Source organism: Melozone crissalis, unplaced genomic scaffold (genome assembly GCF_028551555.1).
Source record: "Melozone crissalis strain CALT ecotype California unplaced genomic scaffold, PUWL_Pcris_2 ptg000019l_1, whole genome shotgun sequence".
Classification (NCBI taxonomy): domain Eukaryota; kingdom Metazoa; phylum Chordata; class Aves; order Passeriformes; family Passerellidae; genus Melozone; species Melozone crissalis.
In genome coordinates this window covers 8,841,734-8,851,176 of record NW_026535797.1, presented here as the reverse complement: position 1 = coordinate 8,851,176, position 9,443 = coordinate 8,841,734, and positions in this window count along the sequence as shown.

Genomic DNA, 9,443 nt, shown 5'->3' with positions numbered 1-9,443 from the left:
TGCAGAACATACAAATATTCAAGGGTGTTTGTACTGAGGCTTTTGGCTGGACCTCTATAAAGATACAAGCAAGAAGCCAAACATATGTTCTGGCATTCTAGGCTTTGATTCTTAATCATGTTCTGTGCTTGCATTCAGAGGTTTGCTTTGGGACCATCTCCAGTGTGAGAAAATATGACAGAGAAATCAAACACAGAGGTTGTGCATAGCAGTGCGGTGTTCCTACGTGAAGGGGAGCTTTTGTAAGCACTAACATTATTCTTCTTTTGACAGCAGCCTCACATTTTCCCTTGGTTTATCTTAACTGGGAATAACCCCTAAGACGGGATATCTCTGGGCACTTCAGAGAAGTGCTTTTTGAAGGCAAAGGAAATGTTGTTACAGGGGTGAGCCTCACATCTCTTTGGCAGTTAACAATCCTATAAATACCACTGCTGAGTGCAGTGTGTGTCCATGGCTGGTCTCAAGTGTAGCTGCAGTGCCTGGCTTGTGGCGCAGGAATCTCTTTTCCTCCAGGAGCATGTTCCCTAGCCTTGTTAATACTTGGCTCCTAGAAACAGACTAAACCAGACAGGCCATGTAGAAAGCACTGGCTGGGCACAGAGACCAGGTAATATGTCACAGAATGGGTAAAATTTGGTATCACCTGTGAAAAAAGTGAAATATGAAAGCTTCCCAGAAACAGAAAAATATGGAAATTAAGGTTTTGGGATGGGTTTGGATTTGCTTTAACCTGACATTATGCTCTTCCATTCCTAAGAAATTTCTCAGGAATTTCTTCCATATTTTTTCAGGGCATCACCCTTTTACCCATTCTTTTACCAGGAAAGAGTGCTTACTTTTACGCTGGACTTTCCTTTTTTTCACTCTTTTCTATCCAGAAATGTTCTTCCTCCTTAATTTTTTATTGTCTTCTTAATAATTTAAAATACCCAAATAAAAAGTCAATCAGTATACAAAGAAATGCAAAAATTAACTGAACCTCATTGTCTAATTCTAAAATACATTTCATGTCCTTTGTAACTTTTTGCACTTTGGTAGTTCGGTAATTACAAGGGAATGTACTTCACTGGATAGATCTCATATCTGATATATCTGCAGAGGAAAAGCCATGAAGTCAATGGAAATATCTCAGTAACCTGAGGTCAAGCTGTAATTTCCTGAGAAAACAGAAACTCAGTTTCTTTTCTTCCAATCAGTCTTGTCATCTCTTCCTCCTCCCATGTGCAACTCCATTTTCCAATGCACATTTCTGTCTTATGACCGCTTGAGGCACATGGCAGGTGTGAAAAGCTGATCTATCAGCTGTTGAAGCCAATGGATTTTGATCACAGCTTGCTTTACATTGAAATCTAAATTGCTCTTTCTGCAGAAAATGTCGCAAAATATTGGTAATAAGAAAATGGACCCGAATTCAGGCAGCACCCTGCACCAAATGAGAACACTGAGAGCAAAAGAGCAGCAGCAGGAATAACACCATCCATGGGCCAAACTGCAAGATAATTAAACCAGAAATAGCATGGGGCAAGAAAGAGGCCAATTAATTCCATCAGAAGGATGTCATCTAGCAGTTCAAGACAAGAAGGACACTCTGTATGAAGTGGAGATGAATGTGGCAGTCTGCCAATCTATCACAATCTTCTTTTATTAAAGATGCTTATTAGTATCTTATATTTCAAATTAAATATTTATAGTTCTGTTAATAGAATGCGGAAAGGAGGCCTGTTCCAGAGATCTATCTGTACAAGGAGTTGTCCGCTGACGTGAATTAGATCAGCAAAGCTTGGGATATTTGTGCTTGCAGTCCTGTCATCATTTTTATTTTGGGGCTGCAGGATGGGGTGGCAGCTGAGCTCCCTGTAGGCACGTTGCTCTTCTCCCCATGGATGTGTGCACCTTTTACTTTCCTGCAAAGTGTTTTTTTTCCTGCATCAACTGCTTTGGACTTCAACAGTTCTCTTAAGGGATCTGTGTTTTAGCCTCCATGGCTGGCAGGCCAGTGCTGTTATTCCCGTTCTCCCACATGGAGACTCCTGCGGCTTTTAAAGGACATGCAGAGAAGCAGTGCCAGCTTTGTGAATATATAGCCCCACCATTCTTATTAGATTCCATGAAAGATGAGAATAGGCCCTTTGATGCTTTCAGTGAGTGCTGAAGCCTTTAGCAATGTTGTGAAAGGTCGTTGGAGAAGAGCTGGGGGGGACAGATTCAACTGGTACTCATGGGAATGGTCCTTGGGATGTGGAACTAGTCTGGGAGAAAATGTGAAAACAGAAGTGATTTATATTGAAATGAGGGTTATGAAGACAGCAATGACCACTGAAACATACACAACAATAACTCAGAACAACCTCTCTGGCACACTCTACTGTGCCATCTTTTTAACCCTGGAGGAGGTGACTGGGAAGAGAGATTTAGAGCAGATCTGTGGGACTGATATGAGTGAACGGATCTGACTTCTATCTAGGTGCTCCTGGGTTCTCATCAGCCCCTTTCAAGGCGTGAGGGAAACCATCTCGGCCCTCTGTGATCTGCTCCCTGGGATACAGATAGCAGGACAAAGCAGTCATTCTCTTTTTCTCCCATGGTAAGTGGTCTCTGCCCTTTTGATATTAAATATATGGGGTCTTTCCAGAAGGGTAGTGTGAAATGTCAAAGAGATAATATATTTAAGCATTCATCTAGTTTGCAACCATTTTATGCCCACCACACAAAGACATAGAAGGCTTCTCACTCATTTCTCTGCACTCATCATGCTGCCATTGTGGGACCAGAAGATAATGAGATGAATAGGAAGCATTTCCCCAGCATGAGCGATGTAGGAACATCATTATTAATGTTCGTACAAAATATCCCATCTCTACATGATGTCTACATATCTGAGATACAGCCCTCTGCCAGATATAAAAAACCATGCCCATCCAACAGTGATCTGTTACTTAATGGAAAGTCTGCTCAAATTTCAGTTTAAATTGCATTTATTATTTATGTCTCAAGTACAGAGAATACTGAATATGTCTTCCCCTTATAGTGTTAGGGGATTAGTATTTTCCATTTAAACAGACAGATATTGGCCCAGAAGGATGTTGAACATGTCCATATTCAATATTTAAAAATTGCAAAAACCCTTTGAAATCAGTGCAAAGAAATTATAATGAAGTAGCCTTTTCTGTACATACTGAGGTGCTAATTTTCATGTGGCTGGGGTCAGCACCTGCAGCTCTGCTCCCAGTCACCAGTGCTTTTCCCTCTGGCTACTGGTGGGTTAAGTGATTGCTTCTCCTGGGTGAGGGTGCCAGCCTGAGGGCAGGAGCTATAGGGATGGGGTTCAAAGGGATATGCAGGGCTGGACAGACACATGGTGGTGTTGGAGGTGAGGCACACCTGCAAGTAAACCTTACACTAGATAACAATATTCTGATTTTGGTAATCTTTTTCTCTTTGTGGCTTGCCTGCTGGCAGGGATAGTTTTCAAATAAGGTATCAAGGTAACACATTTACTCGTTAATTTCTGACTTTTTTGACCTGTGATTAGATCACAAACAACTCACTTCAGAGCTCAGCAACCCACGTGTGACATCTCTTGTCCTTGCTTGTCTGGGTTGCCCATTGTGCTCCACATCTCACTGGCACAGTGAATCCAGGTGTTTGAATAATTCATCACCAAGACACCTGGGCCTAGCTGACAAACTTTGTGTTTCAGGTTGTCTTTTCTTAAAGCCTTGGAACAATGCAGTTTGTCTTCTCACACCAATTCATTCATATTCATATTTTCATAGTAGACATTTTGAATGCTTTAGTTAAAGCTGTACCCAGAAGTACATACTGGAACAGATGGGAGAAAGAGCTAGGAATTTTTATGATTTTTACGGGTTGGACAACAACCACAACCTGATCCAAAAAATTTTCTTGTTCTCAAACATTTTATTGTCAATACACTCCTCAGGAATGTACTCAAGAGTTGTTTGGGGACATGGAAAAATATTTACCTCAGCCTTCCACAATTTATTACTTATTGTTTGAAAAAGTTGCCTCTTTTCTGCGCCAACATTTATCATCTTGGGAACACACTGGAATATAGCAGTGATATTAAACAATAATGTGCTCTTTGCTGGGATAAAATAATATTGCTGAGCCACTGCAGAGGAAGCCAAAAACCACATGTGAAATAGTTCTTTTGGAAGGGCAAAAAGTCTCAACGTTTGTTAGCAAATAACTTAGCTAGTGGTGCAGACATCAAATGGCTTCGGCAGCACTTGCAAAGCTATTCTGAATATGCATTTTCCCAGGGGTGCTGGGGCACAAAGCCACTCTAATGAAGGTTAGAAAAGTGAGAATTCTGCACCAGTAAAATGTAATAATATTAAAATAACCCAAAAAAACAACAATTCACAGAAGATTTAGGGGAAGAAATTATAGACAGTGAGTCTTTCAGCAGTTCATATTAATTTAATTTTATTTGCATGGCCCTGAATGAGACACTGCCTTAGTGTCTGGGTGGAGGTGGCTGTTCAAACTTCTTTTTTCCATATTCACCCTGGCTGGAGAGGGAGGGATTGCCATCCCTCTCCTCCAGTTGTTCAGCTGCTTTCCTAGCTGAACATACATTTTTCTCCCCCCAACCCCCAAAGCAGTCTAATACTTTCTCTTGTGCAGTGGGTTGTATGTGGTGAAAGTTTCCCATACAAAAAAAGCACAGCTGCAAATGCAGAATTCTTTAAATATTTCCCTAAAATGCCTCTTTGCTGAGTTGCTGATGGAATACTTGGTGAGAGCTACATAGTCCTGTGTGTTTAGTAAAATCCATGTCCTTGAGGACTTCCTCACTGTCTAGTTGTGCCTGCCTATAAGCTCCTGTAGGACACCCAGTAATTGTAGGGGAGGAGAGACCATCTTCAGTGTAGTGTCTCAATGCAGCTGCTACAGAAAGCACTTAAATCTTCCTCCATAACCCATAAACCATAGAATTGTAGATAAATTTAGGTTGGAAAAGACCTCTAAGACCATCAAGTCCAATTGTTAACCCAGCACTTCCATGTCCACCACTAATGCATGTCCCCAAGTGCCACATCTACAGATCTTTTAAATAATACCTCCAGGGATGGTGGCTCCACCACTTCCCTGGGTAGCATGTTCCACAGATTAGCAACCATTGTAGTGAGGAATTTTTTCCTAATATCCAATCTAAATCTCCGCTGCTGTGTCTTGAGGCCATTTCCTCTTATCCTGTCACTTGTTACCTGGCAGAAGAGACTGACCCCAACCTCCTTTCAACCTCTTTGCAAGTGGTTGTAGGGACTGGAAAGGCCATCCCTGAACCTCCTTTTCTCCAGGCTAAACACCCCTAGCTCCCTCAGGCGCTCCTCCTCAGGCTTGTGCTCCAGATTCTTCACCAGCTCCATTGCCCTTCTTTGGGCTCATCCAGATCAATGCAATACAGCACTTAATGCCAGATGTGTTTTGGATCACTCCTCTCTTCTCAGCTGGGTGCCAGGAGCTCTGTGCCATCATGCACCTCCCTAGAGGGCCATCCCTGGCTGGAGCCTCTGTGGGTCCCTCTGTGCTGCCCCAGGATCACAGGGCTGTGCAGTGACCTCAGCATGGAAGGGGCTGGGATTTTCCTGGGAGTTAGTGGGGTGCAATTTCAGCCAAAGGCTCTGAGTTGTGCACCTATTTTGGCACTACACAGATATGTTATCTAACCTTCTAAAGACTCACCTGTCCTGTGGGTGCCTCTGTGTGCACCAAAGAACTTTTATTCCCTTTTGATATTTGCAAAGGGGTAAGAGGGAGGAAAGTGCCAGTACTGTGCCTGGAAGGAGAAGAAACAGCATCAGAAGGGATGGATAAGCTGAAAGAGAGCAGTTCTCAAAAAAAGTATTAATAACTACTAATAAAGGCACATTTGAATACTGATTTAGGTTGTGATGGATCCAAAGAGCCCTGCATGCGCTGGAATTGTCCTGGCCCACCTCTGAAGTGCTCCCACCTGAAGGGCAGGGTGCCCCAGTTTCTTAAAAGTTCGCTCTGGACTCGACACGGGGTGTGAAACAAATCTTTGAACCCTGGGTGCTTTGCCCAACTCCTGTTCCTTTATTAGAAGCCCAGAAGCCAGCATGGAATAAGCAGGGTAACAGTACAGCACGGCACATTTTTATAGCAAGGCCAAATCTTTATTATGCTTCTTGGCCCAGTTTAGTGGAGAACACTGCTGGGCCTGATTTCAGTTTTGATATCATACACCGAGGCTGCAGACCCTTAAGAGTACAAGCTGGAGAAAAGAACATAGAAAATGTTAGGAATGAGAAAAGGCCATTCAACACATTGATGCTTGTCTCTTGTAATACAGCGGTTTCCCCCAGGATAGCATCTAATTGCTTCTTGAACGAGCCCACTGTCTTTGCCTCAACAACCTTGCCCAGTAGGCCATTCCAAACATTTATTATTCTTTGAGTGACAAAGCACTTCCTTATGTCTCCTCTGAATTTGTTTTTTGAACTTCCATTTATGCCCCCGATCCTGTCATCTGTGCTGTATCAAAAGTAGTAACATGCATTGATATTATCCATTCAGCTAAGATTTTTGTATACTTCTGTTAGACCCCCCTTAAATGTCTTTTTTTTTTTTTAAGTTGAATAGATTGAGGGTTTTTTTCACCTTTCAGTAACTTCTACAATTTTATCCTGGAACCAAGTTGAGCAAAAATATTTGTTAAAGCCTGACTTACATTAGATCACACTGAATGGATGTATAAAGTCTACTGTAGAAACACATTTAATTTTTTTTTCCTCCCACTCTTTTGGACACTAAACTATAATTTGGTTTTCTTGATGCTTGCATCTGGTTATTTTGGCAAAAGTTAACTAGGAAGATGGCAAGAATAAAAAGCTTGGTATGAAATTTGGAAAAATCTGGTCCTAAATTTTTATTAATTTATACTGTGGGCTTCCTCCCCACTTCTCTTTCTCCAAGTAGTGGTTTGGTTTTTTAAGAGAATTGCTTATCATTTGGGATTTTCCATGTGATAGTGCTTTGCAGAATCTATATGAAGAAATGTCAGAATACATCTGTGATCTCCCCAAAAGCCACTGAACCAAGCAGTTGCAGGTTCAGCCCTCATTCACTTCCCCAGCCAAGGTGAATAGTTCATTACCTTTTTGGATGACATTCCAGGGCATGTGTTATGCAGGAGGCCAGAACTGATGATCTAATGGTCCCTCCTGGCCTTAAAAAATATCTACAAATAATGATTATAGATGAAATATATATGTCCTGCACAAAGTAAAAACCAGCAGGCTTTGGGTGGGAATAAGAAATTAAGGAAAAGAATTTTGCCATAGCCCTTTCCCAGAGGCTGGGCAAACAGCATTAGCCTGATGGTAGCTGTGGCTATTTACTCATTCTCTCTTAATTTTTTCATCCTATTTTTCATATTAACAATGTGGGGTTTGATTTTTAGGCCATCTGTAAATCTTCACGTTTTCTCTGAATTCCTTCCCGATGCATTTCTAGGAATGTGAGATCTGAGCAAGACCTGCAGGTTGTCCCTCCAGAGCTGGGCTGAGCTGGGATGATTTCCTCACAGGTTCTCCACAGAGGTGAATGCCGTCCAACAGCATCACTGAGTTTAGATCAAGTAAATTAGTATTGGCACAAATTAGCTTACACAAAGGACTAGCATAATTTATAGCTTAGAGGTGAGTTTGATCTCATCCTCTGTGTTTTCTGTGCAGGTTTGCCCAGTGGGACAGGCACACTGCTGCTGGGCCATCACAGCCCAGGGAGCCATTCTTCTTTCCCTGGCTGGGACCCTGGCTGTCAGTCAGTCCTGCACCAGCACTGTGTAGGACTATGCTGGATCATCTCTGGGTAATGAACAAGTCAGCCCCATAGGTCTCAGGAAATTATTTTTGCTATTATGCTACCAGGGAGAGAAAACTGATGTATGAGACTGTAATTATTGGGATCATGCTTCAGTTCCTCTCTGAAAAATCTGAACAATATTTGTTTTGCTCCAGGCCCTGGGAATCTCCCATGATTTGTCAGAAAATAATTGTTGGTGGTACAATAAATTTGTTGTTCAATTCCCTAAGTGTTCTGGGCTTATGCAGCATGGAAAGCTGATTTGTTTATATTCATATTTTCTCTATATTCCCTTACCCATTCTTTGTCATTATCTTTATTTCTACAGGTTTATTTCTCTCCAGTGTTTTCTAGTTGTTCAAACTTTGTGTTTGTATATTTATTTAAAGGCAGATTTCAAAAGATTTCTGTCTCTCAGTTTACTGAAGGATTCAGCTTCTTGCCAGTACTTCATCTCCCCTGGTATTTTTGCGAGAGCTCTTGTTCTCCTTACCCGTCTATCTAGCGCTAACCTCTTTGGTCTCTTTGCTGCTCACATCTGTTGCTCACAAACCTCAGAGTCCTGGTTTTGAACTACAATCCCCTTACATTCAGCAACTCTTTGGACATTACCTGCTCCTTGTTCTACACTTTTTTTTTTTTTTGGTAGAGGAATTCTGAGGCTTCTGACATGTTTTTAGAAGTCTGAAATATTTTTCCGCACAGATTTTCATTTTCACTCCTAAGAGGGCTTCATTCCTACCCCATGTAATGCAGCTGTGGGAGCAGAGGGGCTGGAACCCAGCACTCGTCACCACCAGGAGAGATGACACAGGGGCAGGGTACCAGCCTTGGGCGTGGATGAGCCTGGAACAAACCTTTCTTCTGTTACAGGCTTCCCCTGAGGGAAACCATTTATTCTTTCTACTTCAGCACATCTGTACAAAATGCTGATATAAACCTATCTTTAACATGTGGTTACAAAGAGAGTTTTAGAAGTGGCCAAAGATGCCAGGCCCTGTATGGAGGGCTTTGATGTGTGAGGTCACTGTGACCCAGCATGAAATTTTTTGTTGTGCTTCTGCTCCCTGCAAGGAACTTCCTCACTCCTCACGCAGTGTGTGTCTCCCATCACATTATCTTCTTAAATATCCTTCAGGCTTCTTCCAACAGGTGAAACTGCAATGCAAAGGACATCTGTCACTTCCCTAGGATCAGAGCTGCCTGGAGGGAAGCACATCTCTGGGACAACCAAGACCAGGATAGCTCCAAGTCCTGGCAGAGGTGATGTGAAAAGGGTTGTGAGGTTTTTGTTATCTTTGGCAAGTTGGTCCTTCCATTCTGTCCAGTGTTTCAGACTGCTAAGACTGCTTGTCCTGTCAGAAGTACCAGCTATAACTAGACCATTCACTGGATTTAAACATTTTCAAGTGTTTACAACCACATCTCCTCCCCAGGGGGATCTCTGAGCTGCAGTGCTTGCTGTATTGTCTTTGGCGAGCTCCATAGAGTTCCTGAATTTATGTGCTTAAAAATCAATGAGCCTTGGTTAGACAAGAACCAAACACTGTGACTCCACCCCTAGGATTTCACAGGGATTA